This window comes from Mirounga angustirostris, unplaced genomic scaffold, assembly GCF_029215605.1.
Source record: "Mirounga angustirostris isolate CCGP_5_RB_7025 unplaced genomic scaffold, mMirAng1.0.hap1 SCAF_11, whole genome shotgun sequence".
NCBI classification, from domain to species: domain Eukaryota; kingdom Metazoa; phylum Chordata; class Mammalia; order Carnivora; family Phocidae; genus Mirounga; species Mirounga angustirostris.
In genome coordinates this window covers 87,161,947-87,180,265 of record NW_026991719.1, presented here as the reverse complement: position 1 = coordinate 87,180,265, position 18,319 = coordinate 87,161,947, and positions in this window count along the sequence as shown.

Sequence of the window (18,319 nt, the reverse complement as noted above, 5' to 3'; positions counted from 1 at the left end):
GCTTGTATCAGTGCTTACAATAAAACTCGACGGGTTAATAACTAAAATAAATGCATTTTATGATTCCGATGAGCTGTCTTCTGCTGCTTGCTGGCCTCCCTGAAAGCATATGCCCAGTCTCCAGTCAGTCTGCTGTGTGCTAAACGAAAGTAAAGAAGGGGTAATGGAGGGGGAAAGAGTATTGGGAGGGACTGTGTCTCTGGACAAATGCATGCACCGGGCTCCTGGGGGACCAGCAAGGCACTGTACAGTTTAGAATAGTGATGAAGGGCACAGCTTTTGGAATCTGTTTCTTATTAGAAGGGTGATTTTAGGTAGGTCACTTAACCTCTCTGGACCTTACCGGTGGGATGGAGATGATAGAACTTCACTTGTAGATTTAGCCAGAGTACTCCATGAGAAAATGGATACAAAAGGTCTCCGTAAATGGGAGCTATCCTTTTTTCTCAAGACCAGTCGGCCACCTCATCAGCTGCTGAAAGGCTCCCCGTTTTTGTTCTCATTCTGCTTCATTCCAGTCTGAAGTGATGTAGCATTTGCATTGTTTCTTGCTCTTGGGCAAAGTGAGTTCTTCAGCCTGTGTGCACATGGGCTGACTTCATTTCCAAAGGGAGATCTTCTGCCCGCCCGCATTCCCCCCCAAACAGAGAATCACAAAGGTAGGCTTTTGTTTTGTTTTTGTTGTTTGGTGAGCTGTGTGCCCTCTCTATGCTCAAGGTAAGAAATGAGGGAGGAGGGAGAGCGGGAGGCAGGGTACACAGAGGGTTCCTCAACATTCCTAACCCTGCACCAAAATGCAGCAAAATAAACACTCGTGTGTCGGTCGTCCTGGGACCCTCATTCCAGCCACACTGGAATTTAGTGAGGACGATTCCCTCCGGGTAAGAATTCAGTCTTCTCCATCTCATGACAATCGGATGAGGAATGAAGATCTTCCAGCCAGAAGTCTATTTCCTATTAAAATCGATACATTGAAATGATGCTAATAAGTGGCATTATTTTTCTCCCCTGCGCACGGAGAGCGGATGGAGGCAGCCCAGCCTCACTGGCACCTTGGACTGTCATCAGCACTTAACAACCAAACAACCAACTCCCCGTTAACTGGGGATCCAGGGATAAATGGACAGAGTCTCTCTTGGCCTCCAGTAATGACAGTAATGCTGACTACCGTTTATGGACCCATCATTCAGCGCGGGGCGCTCTGCTACCGTTCCTAGGAAAAGGAGGACGGTTCTTCATCCCAGGGGATACAATTAGTTTCACTCCCCTGGTAGGACCTCCAGCCAGCCCTGAAAGCTTTACATGCATTAACTCATTTCATGATCACCACAACCCTCGTACTTAGGGAATTTCATCATCCTTATTTTACAGCGGAGAAAGCCAAGACTCACATAGCAGTAAATGCTGGAACCTGGACTCTAACCAGGTAATGACAATCAATAGTAATAATAGTTATGCTTGCTAACTTTTATTGTGAACTTATTAGGGACCAGGCACTGTGCGGGCATCTTGCATGCATTATCCCATGTAATCCTCACAATAAATCCGAGAGGATAGGTACTATGATTGTTACTATTTTGAGGGAAAACGGAGACTCAGAGAGGTCAAGTAATCTCCACAAGGTCACACAGCTAGTCGGGCCTAAAGCAGGACTTGAACCCATGCCAATTTGACTACAATGGGTGTAATGTCTCCCAAAAGGCTGTGACTCCGAGCCTTTGGTTGGGGTTACACAGCAGAGATAGGCTGCTGGCATTTTCTGGAGACATACATAAGCTGCCCGCCTCTGGAAAAGATGAATAAGTCAAAAGCCGGGTACCGCTGATGGGTCATGGCCAGAGTATGGAGCGCATCTGCCTAAGGCAGCCAGCGGACTCCCTGGGTGGCTGGGCAGGCCCTGGGATGGTGGGAGGGATGGATTAATCGGAAAGATCAAGGAGGAAACCTCCTTTATAATTGTCAGCCCCCAGCCTTTTATGCTCCATCTTGCCTTTCAGCAAGACACCTGCCCATCCTAAAGCATCTCAGGCCAACCAGGCCCCTGGTGTTTGGGACAGGGTGGGTGGAGGAAAAGGGAGGGGAAGCTCCCAAGTTCCTGAGCTACTGGGGAAACTGGGAGCTAGCAGGAAAGCGAGATGACACAGAGAAGTCCAGAGAAAAATGGAGGAGAAAAGGATCACTTCCAAGGATTTGTCACCAGGAGGAAGGACAAAAGGCTGGCCAATTATGCTAAGAAGGCTTCTTGGTAGCCCTTTGTGGGCAAGCCCAGCAGGCCCACCCGGTGTGGGCTGGGAGACGCCCAAGGGAACAACTCCAGCAGGCAGGGCCATGAGCTGCAGACGGCCAGCCAGCCCTTTCCCAAGCCTGGGCTGGCTGCTGCCCTCCAACACAGCTGCTCAGCGGGCCGTGCTGCCTGTTAGTTGTGTGGGTCCCCCCTAGCTCCCAGCTTCCCTGTCTCTGTTACTGCCCCCCTTCCCATACACAGCTTGCTAGGGAAGCGCCCAGTCATAGGAGGGGGATCCCTATGTCAGAACTGGGGTTCATCCTACAGTCGTGCCCTGTGGCCAGATGCAGTCACTCCGTTCTTGGCTCCTCTCTGGGATTTGGGGTCAGAGGGACACTATTTGCATCGATAAGGCCCAGGCCTCTTTAGCGTTCCTGGTTCCTGGTCCTTTAGTCTTCCTTGTTCCTGCTCCTCTCACTTACCTAGTGAGAGATGGGTGGAATGAGATTTCCTTCGGCATCCCACACGCACCTCCCCTCAATAAGCCCCCTTTCCCCCCCTAGATCCTCTTTGAGTGCTCTCCCCTAGACAGCTCCCCCATCCACATGTATCCATCCCTTGTCATAGCCCTAGATAATCCCATACTAATCTGTACTTAGGTAAACACAGACCTTAATTGGCAATGCTTCTCAAGCGTTCACACACACACACACACATTTCCATGGAATCCCTAGCAAAAGAATAAAGTGGGAATCTGGATGTGAGGGCCAAAGTGGCCCCAAGTGTCAAATTTCTTCAAAGTCTCACATTTAATTTCAAAACATGAATTTCCACATTCTACTCCATTCTATACCGGTGTTTGATGTACAACATGAGCATTGTATCGCTGGCAAATCCTTGCCTAAATGGAAGCTCCAGAAAGATGCACTCTTTATCCCATGGCTCTGTGTACCCCACAAGGTACATTCCAGAAGCACTGAATAATGTGTTATCCCAGAACCTGCTTGCTTTTGATCCACTATCTGTACTGAAGAGAGTGGTGAGCAGAAAGAATGACTAGAATAGAACGGTTTGCAGTGTTGGGGTGCCGCAGTGTGGCGGGGGCAGGGGGAGGAGCCTGTCTTCTTATTAAGCTCAATTTCCCCCTCAGGACTCATGGCAGAACCACCCGCACCTCTAGGTCCCAGAGGGCGCAAGCAGCCTCCTAGTTGGTGTGATGCAAGCCTTCCCCTTACTCAAAATCACCCGCTTCCCAGCTGCGTGCACCGGAAATTCTCCTTTGGGTTAAGGCCCAGTCTCCAGAAGGTCCCGGTAAATTGCACATGTTATCTGGAATGGACAGCACATTAAGTCATTAGCAGCCATTAATGCACTCGCCTGAATAAATCTATCAGATTGCTTGTCACCTCTCGAGGGCAGAGCTGTGAGGGGATGAGACAGTGACCAGGGACCTTTCCTTTGGGGTGCTATGGGGTGGGTTGGAGGACCTCTCGCTCAGCGTTTCCCCAGCTGCAAGCCTTGACCCCCGCTGCATCAGAAGCCGGCAGGAGCTATGCACAGGCTGATTCCCGGGCCCCACCCAAGGCCCCAGGACTGTATTTAAGGAGCACCCTGGGTCACGCCTGCATCCAAGCACAACCGAAGCGAGCCTGAGGAGGGGACTGCTGCTCTGGGGGCCTCGGGGGCCAGGGCCAAGCGAGCGGTCCCTGAAGGCCGGGAAGGAGGCTTCCCCACTGGCTTTGCCTCTCCTTGGCTCGACTCCAGAGCTTCCTTTATTTCATAGTTTTCTCTCTCTCTCTCTCTTTTTTTTTTTTTTTTTTTTGATCTCTTTCTAGAGAAACAGCTTCTGCACTGCTGCCTCCTCCTCGCCCACCTCCTTCAGGCGGAGGGAACCCTGCAGAGAGAGGGCCAGTGGCCCAGGAAGGCCTTGGAGTGGGAGCTGAATTGACAGACTCTGGGGAATCACCCAAGGCTTCCTTGTGTGCCTTCCCTCACTCCCCCCTGCTGGTATCTTAGGCATGTTTGCCCTCCTGGAGTTAGGAAGCAAAACACCAGTTTAAACTGATGCTGACGGAGCCCATCAGATGCCTCTGCTTTGGGACATTGTTGCCTGGGGGCTGGCCTTCTCCCCTTTGCTTTGCTCGCCTCTGTCTGGGGTTGGGGTGGGGGTGGGGGTGGAGTGAAATTTGGGAAGGAGAACCTGGGTGGATGACAGGAAGTGTTCCTAGGCTGATGAGCGGAGGGCTGGGTTAGGCCACGGTGTGGTCACCGACACTTTACTTAACCTCTCTGGGCCTAAGGTCCTCTCCAGAAAAAAACCCCAAAAAACCCTAAAGGGAATCTAACACCTGCTCAATGCTTTTCACAGGGGTGCAGACTTACACAGAAGGATGCACCTGGAACTCTCGGGAAAGAAAACACCTCATGCAGACAAATGTCTCTGGAAAGACTCTAGGGGGAGAAAGGGGGTTTAAGTGGATCTCCTTGCAAAACCGCGGGAGTCCTTGATCATCTGATAAGTGTGCCAGTGAGTGCTAATGGGCCAATGAGTTTCCCTCCCAACACTCTGCGTTTTGTCCAGAGCCAAGCTTTCCATGTCTCTCTGCAAAGGTGTGACTCATAGCGTGACGGTTCGACACGGAGGCAGGTGGCTGAGGAGTTTGGGGGTAAGAGGGCCTTTCCTGGTTCACCCTCAGATAACCCCTTACATGTGCACAGGGCTTTACAGCTGGCCTTCGTCTGATCTTCACAATAACACTGCAAGCTATGTAAGGCTGCTATCATCCCCCATTTTGTGGATGAGGAAGTTGAGGCTCAGATTGGCCAAATGACTGCCCAGGGCCACACAGGGAGGGAGCCAGTGAGTATTCCTGGATAGAGTGCTCCTCCCTCTTTTTCCGGCCTACTCCACTCGAGCAGAGAGCGCAGGGCTCAGGAATGCCAGGCCTTTGAGTGTTCCAGTGGCTTCTCTCATTCACTTTTCCTGTCTGTCCGTGATCTCTGTTTTCTTCACTCCGTCTTTTCTGGACCCCATTTTCTGTTCCTCTGGCTGCCATTCACCAGACAGGGAAGGAAAAGAAAAATTAGCTTTGCAAGGGAAAGCAGGTGTTGGCTTGTGCGTCTCGGTGGGGTGAAGCAGTAACCCCCATAAAGGCCTTGACTAGAACATGCTCACTGCCGGACTGTCAGTAACTTGCTGTGTTTGACCCGCAGTCAATTGATTAACCTTTCTGTCTGCGACTTCTCATCTTTTCAACCTGCATAAGCCTCTCCAGGCTCATGGTGGGGTGGGCCTGAGGGAAGGAGGGGGAAGGAGAGCAGGTGGGAGCTGGTGATGGTTAATGAGAGCCAAAAAGCACTTTGCAACCATTCCTAAGTGATGCATCGATGTCTAATGGCATTCATTGCCTCTGAAACCATGACTCACAAATGGGAGGCATTTGTGAAGGCCCTGGCACGCAGTTCCCCTAAATCCAAGAAGCCTCCTATTTAGGGGAAAGGCCTAATTATAGCTTCTTTTCCGTATCTCCTTCTCTTGTTCATTAAGACCAAAGGACATTTGCTCGGGAAATCAGATCTTGGTTTCAGAAGATTTCATCTGCTCCCACAAATTGAATTTCCCACCTGGAGTCAAATTCTCTATTTATAACAGAGATATCATCTGCCCAGAAATCTGTCCTTGGTACGAGCCTAAGCTTGCTGAGATGTGCTTTGAATGGTGACCAGCTCCAGGGCCTTGGCGAGCCTGCGGGAACTAAGGCTGTGGTCTCAGGGTGTGGGACCCAGACTGCATCTTTTGGAGAGAAGCGTGGGCTCCAGCTGGCTCTGTTCACTGAGGCCTGGTCCCTGTCAACACTGGAGCACATTTTCAGTGGCTGCAGCTGCAAGAGGTTTCTCAGAGGCTTAGTCGTAGCTTTGGTCTTCCTATCTTCACCTCCATCCACCATGCCTAGAGACAGATCCATTTTGCCAAAGCATGGCTGGCGCCATGACATTGTCCTGCTCAGACGCCTTCAGCGACTGCCCTCTACCCACAGCATAAAATCCAACCCCCTTTGCTGGGGTCCATTTCCCACTAGTCCATTCTGGGCACTGCTCCCTCCCCCAGGTATGGCTTTCACTCTTCCTAGCTCCTATCCAATCTTCTGCATTGTGATCTTGCGGTTTCCAGAGCCTGTGTTGTTCTCCCTCCTCTCTGCTTAGCCAATCATGTCCTTCCCCCTAGGCCTCAGCCCCATCACCTTCGAAGTCCCCATCCTCCTAGGAACGCTGAGCACTTCTCTCTGCACTAGTCATTTGGCACATATCAGAGAATGAGTGCCTCGTCACAGCACTTGTATTCTTGGCTTCAACTGTAATTTGTGTTTTCCTGGGCATAGCCCTGTCTCCCTATCTTTGTGGGCATAGACCAAGCCTTAATGCTGTTTTTGATCTCCCACAGGGCCTGGCCCAATCCTGGGTGATGGCTAAAGGGGAGATGGGCCCAGGCTGCCTGCCCCTTCTCCTCATAGCTCCCCGCAGCTCCGCAGTCTCTGATGGCTGTTTTGTTTTCAGCCTTGGGCCTCCCCTTCTCCATCCCCTTTTCTTGTCTTCACAAGAAGCTCCTAGCACCATTCAGTAGTTTGCTTTTATTAATCATTTTGATGGTTCTTCCTTGGACCCTCTTCAGTTTCTCTGAAATTAATCAGTCCAGAGGCAGCCAAGAAAAACAAACAAACAAACCTGGGAAGTCAGAGAAGTGTGTCTTTCATACGACCCTCCCTCAGAAAGTTTTTCAGTGTCTGCTGCTGAGCCAGACAACCATTGTTTTCTCTAACTTTTCCCTGAGAATTAAACTTGACTAAAGAGGCTTGTACATGTCCTTCTCAAAACTTAAAAAAAAAAAAAAATCTTGATTGCCTAGCGAGATCCTCTGCATTCCTGACCCCTGGTAGCTAGAAGCTGGGACAAAGTGATTGTTCTAAGATAGAAGTGCATTTCCTGGGGCTCAAACAGGGGTGGTGGGAACTCATCCTTAGGGAAGGAAGTCTCTTTCTTTGTTCTGGGAGGGACCACTTTTAGTCACCTAGCCATTCATGGGCCTCCGTGGCCCATGAAGTCATTCAAATACAACTACTCCAGCCTGACCTGGGAAATCTTCTCTTTAATCAGAAGATGGGGAGAGGCCCACACCATTGGTTGGTTGGGGAGCAAGAGCCTATATTTACTGAGCCTTTTCCGGGTGCCAGGCATGATGCCATGCGGGTTATATCAACATCTCATTAAATCCTCAAAATGACTCCACGAGGTAAGTGCTTTGATCCTTGATTGCAGATAGGAAACTGAGGCACAGAGAAGTGAAATAATTTGCCTAAGGTCACTAGCTAGTAAGTGGCCGCATTGGGATTCAAGCCCAGGTTTATTTGATGCCAAACGTGAACTTCACCACCACTCTGTTCCACCCTGACAAATAAAACTGCACTTGGTGGTGCAGTCGGTTGAGCATCCCTCTCTTGGTTTCTGCTCAGGTTGTGATCTCAGGGTCGTGATCTCAGGGTTGTGAGATTGAGTCCCGCATTGGGCTCTGCACTGAGTGCAGAGTCCGCTTGAGATTCTCTCCCCTTCTCCCTCTGCCCCTCTTGCTTGTGCTCTCTCCCTCTCTCTCTCTCAAAATAAGTAAATGAGTAAAAACTGTCTTTGCGGAGCCAGCATATAAAAAAGCACCGCCCTTGACTACCTTATGGTCTTCAAGGCATACTTTTAGGCTACAACCTGTGGCTTATTTTTTCACCATACTTTTTCTAAAAGATGTATTTATTTATTTGAGAGAGGGGGGCGGGGGAGGTGCACAGGGGAGAGGGAGAAAGAGAATCCCAAGCAGATTCTGTGCTGAACAGGGAGCCCAGATGCGTAGCTCAATCTCAGGACCGTGAGATCATGACCTGAGCCAAAACCAAGAGTCGGACACTTAACCAACTGAGCCACCCAGGTGCCCCTTTTTTATCATACTTTTAACAGCCACAATGTCCCCCGTGTCCTGCCCACATCTCCTTTACTAGTCTAGTACAGAGAAAGCCAGGGACGAGAGCACAGGCTCTGGAACCAGATTGCTCGGGTTCAAATCCCAGCTCTGTCCCTTTCTAGCTGTGTCTTAGGGGAAATTGCTGAATCTTTCTGCATCTTCTTTTCCTTGTCTATAAATTAGGGCTGATAATAACACTCACCTCGCAGAATTGCCAGGAGAATTACATGAGGTTATGAATGTGTAGTGCTTAGCACAGTGCCTGGTGCATAGTAAGCTCTTAGCAAATGCTATCTATTATTAATCTCCCTTCTTTTGCCCTCACCAACCCAGGGTTTCCAGAGACTTCATGACATCCTGGGATTACTGAGGACTGCCTTCCACAGCACCCTATCAGACCTACTGGTGTACTGCACTCGTCCGAATATCAGCCTTTTCACCCCAAACCTCAATGTGAGTCCCAGTCCCTCCTCTAATTGTTAGCTCTGAGAAAACAATCCTGTTTTCCTCAAAATTAAAAACTTCTGTGCATCAAAAGACACTATTAATAGAGTGAAAAGGCAACCCATGAAATGAGAAAAAATATTTGTAAACTGTACATCTGATAAGGGATGAGTATCCATCCAGAATATATAAAGAACTCTTATAACTCAACACCTAAAAAGCAAACAACCAAAGTTTAAAATGGGCAAAGGACTTTAATAGACTTTAATAGACGTTTCTCCAGAGACATAGAAATGGCCAATAAGTACATGAAAAGTTCCTCAAGATAACCAGTCATTGGGGAAATGCAAATCAAAACCACAATGGGATACAACTTTGTATCCATTATGATGGCTACTGTAAACAACAACAATGACAGAGAATACCAAGCACTGACTAGGGTGTGGAGAAACTGGAACCCTTATATCTACTGCCGTTGAAAAGGCAAAATGATGGAGCAGCTGTGGAAAATGGTATGGTGATTACTCAAAAAATTAAACATAAAATTACCAGATAGGGGGGTGCCTGGGTGGCTCAGTCGTTAAGCACCTGCCTTCGGCTCAGGTCATGATCCCAGGGTCCTGGGATCGAGCCCCGCATCAGGCTCCCCGCTCAGTGGGAAGCCTGCTTCTCCCTCTCCCACTCCCCCTGCTTCTGTTCCCTCTCTCGCTGTGTCTCTCTCTGTCAAATAAATAAATAAAATCTTAAAAAAAAAAAAAAATTACCGGATAGGGGTGCCTGGGTGGCTCCGTCCGTTAATCATCTGACTCTTGGTCTTGGCTCAGGTCATGATCTCAGGGTTGTGAGATGGAGCCCCGTGTAGGGCTCTGCGATTAGCGGGGAGTCTGCTGGAAGATTCTCTTCCTCTGCTCCTCCCCCCACCATCGCGTATGTGCACGAGCTCTCTCTCTCAAAATAAATAAATAAATAAACAAATAAACAAATAAATCTTTAAAAAAATAAAATGACCAGATGATCCAGCAATTCTATTTCTGGTTATATCTACCCCCAAATAATTGAAAGCAGGGACCTAAACAGATATTTGCACCCATGTGTTCATAGCAGCATGACTGACAGTAGCCAAAAGGTGGAAACAATGCCAATGTCCATGGGTGGCTGAGTGCATAAGCTAAATACGGTATACGTGCATGATGGAATGTTACTCAGCCTTGATGCTGACACCTGCTCCAACATGGATAAACCCTGGAGACATTATGTTACCTGAAATAAGCCAGACACAAAAGGACAAACATTGTATGATTCCACTTACATGAGGTACATAGAGTAGTCAAATTCACAGAGACAGAGAGCAGAATGGTGGTTGCCAGGGACTAAGGGAAGAAGAGAATGGGGAGTTGTTTTTTGGGTTCAGAGTTTCTGTTTTGGAAGACCGGAAAGAGTTCTGGAGATGGATGGTGGTGGCTGTTTGCGAAACAGCGTGAATGTACTTAATGCCACGGAACTAGAAACCTAAACATACTTAAAATGATAAGTTTTATGTCATGCATATTTCCCCACAGTTTTAAAAAAAATCAGTCCTTTAAAAAATAAATTCCTTAACCTTGTGATGCACTTAGGCATTGAGGATACGTTGGACAGACAAGGTTCCTGCTCCCACGGAGCTTACATTCTAGGAGGGAGGGAGAGACAAAATCTCGTCAACAAATGAATGATCGAGATATCTTCAGAGAGTGGTAAGTGCTGTGAAGAAAATGAACAGTGGTGGGGAAACTACTTTAGATTAAATAGTCCAGAAATGTTTCTCTGCGGAAGTGACATTGTGACATTTAACCTGATTTCTGAATGGTAAAGGAGCCAGTCCTATGAGGATCTGGGAGAAGGACATTCTAGGTAGAAACCACAGCTAATGCAAAGGCCCTGAAAGTTGAACTAGCTTATGGTGAACTAAGAACCTAAAGAAGGCCAGTGGCTGTGGAGGTGAGTTTGGAGAGCTGGAGAGCAAGGCAGAGGCCAGATCCTGTAGGGACTTACGGGCCATGGTGTGGATTTGGATTCTAGTCTAAATCCAACTGAAAGCCATTAAACAGTTTTAAGCAGGAGAGTGACATGATCTGAATAGATCATGCCTTAAATAGATCATTGGCATCTGTGTGGAGGATGGATCCACGTGAGCAATGATGCTGGCTCGGGCTAAGATGGGAGCGGTAGAGATAGAGAAGTGGCTAAGTTCTGGCTATATTTGGGAGCTTGACAAGCTCTGTTGAAGGGTTGGATGTAAGAGATAAGGGAAAAGGGTGACAAAAGGGACGACACTTAGATTTTTCCCGAGCAACTGGATGATTGGTGATGCCATTTACTAAAGACAAATGAAGGGCGCCTGGGTGGCTCAGTTGGTTAAGCGACTGCCTTTGGCTCAGGTCATGATCCTGGAGTCCCGGGATAGAGTCCCACATCGGGCTCCCTGCTCGGCAGGGAGTCTGCTTCTCCCTCTGACCCTCCTCCCTCTCATGCTCTTTGTCTCTCATTCTCTCTCTCGCAAATAAATACAATCTTAAAAAAAAACAAAAAAACAAATGAAAGTGGGAGATGAGTGATTTTGGGGGTAGAAATCAAGAGTTCTGTTTTGGCTATGTTACGTCTGAGATGCCTACGAGATACCCAAGAGGAGCTGCCAAGTAGGCAGTCAGAAATACTAATGATAAGAATAAATAACTAACATTTATTGATGCTCACCTTGTGCCAAGTACTGTCCCAGATGCTTTACCCACTAATATGATCTAATGACCCTGGGAGGTCAGGTAGTATTATCATCCCACTTTAGAGAAGAGGAAGTGGAGGCAAAAAGTTTCAACCACTCGTTCAAGGTCACATGGTAAGTGGCAGAGCCATAAATTGGGAGCTCAAAGAGGGGGTGAGCGCTAGAAATGGAAATAAGGGGGTGTTCATCTTATTAATGCTATTTAGAACTATAGACTAGATGAGTTGATTTTGCAAGGAGGGGCGCTTGGGGTCGAGCTCTAGAGCACCTCAAACGTTTGGAGAAAAAGGAGCAAAGCAGACCGAAGAAGCACAAGGCAGGGGACCGACTAGGAAGGTATGGCATCGTGAGAGCCTAGAAAAGAGCGTCGCAGGCTGTGTCCAATGCTGCTGCGAGGGCTGGTATATGGGGACTGAAAAGGAACCACATCAATAAGACCAATATCGGAGACAAGGAAGGCTAGTTTCCTACTGTTCACATGCCAACACTTGTGTAATGTCCTGCCCCTTCCCTCCCCTTTCTTTTCTCCTCCCTTCCTCCCTCCCTTCATTCACTCGAATACACGGAGGCCCACTTCAGTACTAGAATCTGTGGAAGGTCATCAGAGGGTTCACACCTCGAATTTCACTATATCCTATTTAGTATTTGCCTTGGAAAGGATTTCAGAGTCAGTCTTAAATTGCAAGACAGAATTCAGTCATGCCTGACCTGAAGAATGTTTCCAGCGGGAGAAGGCGGCCTTGGGGTGTTGCTCATTTACTGAAGGTATGGAAATTGGCACCAAACTCAGCAATTTGGACTTCTTTCCTGCCTTCTTGGGAACACAGCCTCAGGGACATGGCACCTTCTAATCTGCTGGATCCCTCTTCACAGTAAGCCAAGAAATAACTAAAAATGATATACGCCTTTCTCAACACATAAAGACCTTCCAAGGGGATAGATACACTCTGTATATCTTTTTTACAGTGAAGACCCAGAATCCAGTTTTGTCTTGTTCAGGGATTCCTTGCTTTGGGACTGCTAATTCACTATCTAGTCCCGGTCATTATCCAGCTCTCAGAAAAGCCCGTTCATCTTCTACCTCTGGTCCGTGCTGAGCCTGCCTTGAGTACCCAGCTGGTCTCCTCCACCTTCCAGGTTTCACAGAGACATACGGCTTTGTTTTGCTCTTCTTTGAATTGTCCTTTACTTAGCTCCCACCAAGATTAGGGGACCTGTCTTTCATCTACTTTAGGGTGGGGACTGGCAAGCCTACATTCAGGGCCAGAGGGACCTGTACCCAAGACCAGTTACACTGTACCTTCATTTCTGAGTGTCTACAAACCTCATCATTTAGCAGAGGTATGCCTGCTGGACTAGGGCAGAAGGTTGGTATTTAGAAAGATGGGAAGTTCACATAGTAGATCCTTACCAGGTATATGTCGAATCCACTAGAACGAAATGTGGTAGACTTGGTGTCTGACGTTGCTAATATTTATAGGGCTAGACTGGGGTTCTTGTTCATCATGATCTTTATTAAGCCACTTTATCTTTCTGGCTCTGACTTTTGACATCTGCAAAAAGAAACCATGAAATCAGATGATTTATGAAAGGCCTTTCTGATTCTGAAAGACAATGATTATCCAGGGCTGGGGTCCACAGGAGATGGGAAGGATCAAAGAAAAATCCCTTCTTTAGGGAAAAGTAGCACTGAGGGCACCTGGGTGGCTCAGTTGGTTAAGCGTCTGCCTTTGGCTCAGGTCATGGCTCAGGGTCCTTGGATCGAGTCCTGCATCAGGCTCCCTGCTTCTTCCTCTACCCCTCGCCCCTGCTTATGTGCACTCTCTCTCTCAAATAAATAAATAAAATCTTAAAAAAAAAGAAAAGAAAAGAAAAGAAAATGTAGCACCAAAAGCTTCCCGAGGTCTGGAGAAGAATGGAGAGATCCCTTGGGGAAAGGAGAAGCAGGGGAGAGCAAGAGGGAAAAAAAAAGGACTTTCCATTCCAAATAATAATGGCTGACATTCGTGCACTTGAACCAGGTGCCAGGCCCATTACCCTTCTCATTCAATCCTTACAACAACTCTGTGAGTGCCCTGCTGTCACTCTCATTTTAGAATAGAAAACCTGGCACAAAGAAAGGTGTGCAAACGACGCAGAGCTGGCGAATGGCAGAGTTGGGCAGCAAACCTTGGCGGTCTGACTCCTGGAGTGTGGGTCCCTAAGTACTCTACCGCTTCTCAACACAGGAGAGCAAGGTTGTATAGAATGCAGAGTTCCGTTTGGGTGTCTGGTGACCCACTCGGAGAAAAGGAAGCCAAGTCAAGTGCAGGAGCTGGGAAGAAACCAATTAGATGGTAGCTGGGAAGGGCCAAAGCTAGGCTCTGACTCAGCTGCATAGACTAAGGCCGTGGGCTTAGAGACATCTCACCTTCGTGCAGAGTGGAGTAGTCGCATTGCAGGTGCTGGCGAGGGCGAGGGCAGCTCTTTCAGTCCTTCTATGAGCAGGAACACCACATCCCGCCTTGGCCCTAGGCCCCCAGAAACGCACCCCGAGCAGGAGGCACGCCCTCCACGTTTTCCACTCCAAGCCCCCCCACTTAGGAGAAATAGCCTCAGTGTTCCTTTCTCTACTTGCAACTCCCCCCACCCCCCGCCCTTAAGAGAAATAGCCTCAGTGTTCCTTTCTCTACTTGCAACTCCCAATGCTTCCTTCACCTGAGTCAGTCTGCCAGGACTGAGTGACAGACAGCTGTAGTTGAAACGCAGCAAATAGCTCCTGTTTGACTTCCTTATTCCAGAAAGATTCTGAGTGACTGCCATGCCTCTTGACGACTCAACCCAGCCGGGGGAATCTGGCCAGAGGGAGGTTCCAGGCGCCCTTGTAGACAAAGTCGAAACCCTGAAATCGTTTGTTTCCTCCCTGGAAAGCGGGGTTGGGGGATGGGGGAGGAGGAGCAATTTCGGGTGTCGGGTTTCTAGGCCTGCCAAGCAGGGGCCTCCTGCCTGTGAACCATCTTGCGCTCAGCCCACCACCTCTAGAAGTGTCACTCAGTTTTTATTGGCCTTTTCCCACTCTTTTGGGTTCCCCTCATGACAAGAACGTTCTCTCCAGGAAAGCCCAGCCAGGCCAAGGGAATTCCATGTGGTGGCCGGAACCTCAAAATCTCCCTACCCAGGACTTTTCAGTGGCCGGGTGTGGGGCTGAGGTCAGGAGACAGGCACCTCACAGGTCACCTTTCCTTGTCTAATCAGGAAGTAAGCAGGTCTGCCCAAACCTTTCCTCCCAGCATCCCCGGATTCTTAGGGAAGTGGCTCCCTGCAGGAGGCCCATTTAGAATTTCTTTTCCCCTTCAAGGCATTCTTTGATGTTCTTTTTAAGAGGATTTCTGTGCTGGAGGGATAAACACAGACCCAATTCCTACCCTCCTCACATCCCCACCAGGGAAGGTTTAGAGCCCTTTGTGGGGGGTGGGTGCTACTATTTGGCTATAGATCCTTTCTCCTCTGATGCCCAGCCCCCCTCTTATTCCTTGGGAGGACACTGCCTTTCTACCACAGGACATTTTCCATCTCGGTTGGTCCGAGAGAGAGGAAGCTTGGAGAGTCCTTCGAATGTAGAGTCCTCAAGGCGATCTATATGTGATCCCAGGGCCACATTCTGGGCCAGGATGAGGGATACACCAGTGGAAAAGACAGACTATTCCTGTCTTCATGGAGCTTGCGGTCTAATGGCAAGAAAGACGTTAACAGAATCATCACACACGTAACTCAAGTCATTACAAGTCAGGATAAGTGAAGTGAAGGATGCAAATGGTGCTCAAGTAGCGAATAACAGGGGTGAGACACTGGATTTTATTTTTTATTGAAATGACATATACACCTGATTAAAACAAAACAAAACAAAACAAACGCTACAGAAAAACTTGTAATGAAAAAAGCAGAATGCTTTGCTCCACTTCTCCCACCTTCAGTCCCACAAAGCTGCCACTTTTAACCTTTCTCTTTTAATTCTTCTGATGTTTGACTTCCATTTTTCTGAATAACCTCCCTCTGTCCTCTTTTCTTGATTTATCATTTTGAGACATTCATCTACTGGATTTCTACTATGATAGTTGAGAATGCTGTGCTCAACAAGGCACCTACTTCCATTTCTCCACGCCTCCCAATATAGGTCTATAGTATTGTGGTTAGAGTACTAGTTACCTTTGGAACATTAAATAATGTATGTAAACCCTCATATATTATTCTGTCAACTATAGACAGCATCTCTTGACTCCCCACTTTTATAAGATGTAACTGTTCAAGTCTGTACGGCACCCTATACCTCTTTACCCTCCAGTTTCTGACAAATGTATAACTGCCTTTACACTGTCAAGGTTGATGGCATTGACATTGTCTTTTATAACTATGGTTACATCTTCCATACTTTGTTCATAGGTCGAGTCTAAAAACTGACAACCAATAAGCAATGTTTATATTATTGTTACTTTGCAAATATAATTCACTGCTGACAGGGATGTATTATCATCGTCATGGGCCTTAAGCATTTTTGTTTTGGTGGACCCTTCCTTCATAAAAAAAAGATCAAAAATGATATTTTATGGCTTTATTAGTATAAAGAGAAATGTATTAATATTACATATTAAAGCATTTTCTTTGACCTCAATTTCATTTTTCCTTCTGATTTTTAAATAAATTAGAGCATTTTCATGGTCTCAAACTTCATATAATGGAATTATACATATGTTTCCTTTCATGTGTGACTTTTTAAATTAAGTTAGTGTCATTTTTATAATCTTTTAAAAGAGCTATATTGAAGAATAAGTGACCTACAATAAATCGCATATGTTGGAAGTGCACAATTTGCTAAGTTTTTTTTAAAGACTTTATTTATTTATTTGACATAGAGAGTGCACAAGCAGGGGGAGAGGGAGAAGTAGACTCCCCGCTGAGCAGGGAGCCCGATGCGGAACTCGATCCCAGGACCCTGGGATCATGACCTAAGCCGAAGGCAGGCACTTAACTGACTGAGCCACCCAGGTGCCCTGCTAAGTTTTGACATATTTATATCCATGAAACCATCACCATGATGAAGATAGGACATATCCAGTACCACCAAAAGTTTCCTGGGGCCCTTCTGTAATTCATTTCCCCCATCCCTAGGCAACCACTGACCAGCTTTCTGTCACTATAGATTAGAATTTTGTATAACTGGAATCATGCACATGTAAGTTTTCTGTAGGACTTCTTTTACACAGCATACAGAGCATATTTGTGAGATTCATTCATGTTGCTGTGTGAATCAATAGTTCCTTTTGATGGCTGAGTTGTATTCCATGGTATGGCTATACCACAATTTGTTTATCTGTTCACTTTTACTGGTGATTTTAAGTTATTTCCAATTTTTGAAAATTGTAAACAAAGTTTCTAAGAACATTTGTGTACACTTTTTAAAAAAGGTTTTATTTATTTATTTGAGAGAGAGAGAGAATCTGAATCAGACTCTGCACTGAGCCCAGAGCCTGATGCTGGTCTTGATCCCACCACCCTGAGATCATGACCTGAACTGAAACCAAGAGTCAGATGCTTAACCGACTGAGCCACCCAGGTGCTCCTATGTACACATTTTTATGTGGACGTGATTTCCCCTCTCTCTAGGAGTGGAATGGCTAGATCATATGGTAGGTATAGGTTTAACTTTGTAAGAAACTACCAGAATGTTTTCCCAAGTGCTTGTCCCATTTTAAAATCCCACCAGGAAGCAATCAGTGTTCCAGTTGCTCCACATCCTTGCCAAAACTTGGTAATTGGTATTCTATTTTAATTTCTAGTGGCTGTGTACAGGTGTAATTTTAGTTCTTGTAATTTTAGTTCTCATTTCCTGAATGACCATTTTAATGCGCTTATGAGCTATTTGATACATTCTTTTGTACAGTGACACTTCAAATCTTTTGCCCATCGAAAAATTAGTTTGTTTCAGTAAGTCTTATTGTTGAATTGCAAGAGTTCTTTATATATTCTGCATACAAATCCTTGGTCAGATATGTGATTTGCAAATATTTTCTCCTGGTTGTTAGGTTGTCTTTTCATTCTCTTCACAGTGTTTCTCACAGAGCAAAAGTTATATATAGCTCTATCTCTATCTATCTCTATTATATCTATATATTATATATACAGATATATATTATTTTTTGCAAGAGTTTTATATTTTGATGAAATCCACTTTATCAATGTTTTTCTTTTAGGGATCAAGCTTTTGGAGCCATGTCTAAACACTCTTCTCCCAACCCAAGGTCCTAAAGATTTTTTCCTGTGTCTTCTAAAAGTCTTATAATTTTAGTTTTACTATCCATTTTTTAATTCATTTATATATAAGGTATAAGATTTAGATCAAAGTCTTTTCTTTTTCTTTCTTTCTTTCTTTCTTCCCTCTTTCTCCCTCTCTCTTTCTTTCTTTCTTTCTTTTTTTAAGATTTATTTATTTATTAGAGAGAGAGAGAGAGAGCACAGGGGAGGGGCAGAGAGTGAGGGAGAGAGAAGCCCAAGCAGACTATGCTGAGCACAGCGCCTGACGTGGGGCTCAATCTCATGGGCCTGAGATCAGGACCTGAGCTGAAACCGAGTTGGACAATTAACCGACTGTGTCACTCAGGTACCCCAAAGTTCTTTTTTTTTAAACATAACCATTTCAGCATTATTTGTTGAAAAGACTCTGTTTTTTCCATTCATTTGCCTTTGCACATCTGTCTCTCTTTATAGGTCTCTGGGCTCTCTCTTCTATTCCATTGGTCTATATGCCTATTCCTTTACCAATACCTCCTTGTCTTAATTATCTAGCTTTATATAAATCTTAAAATCATGCAGTGTGATCTGTCTAAATTTATTATTTTTTTTCAAATATTTTCTTGGC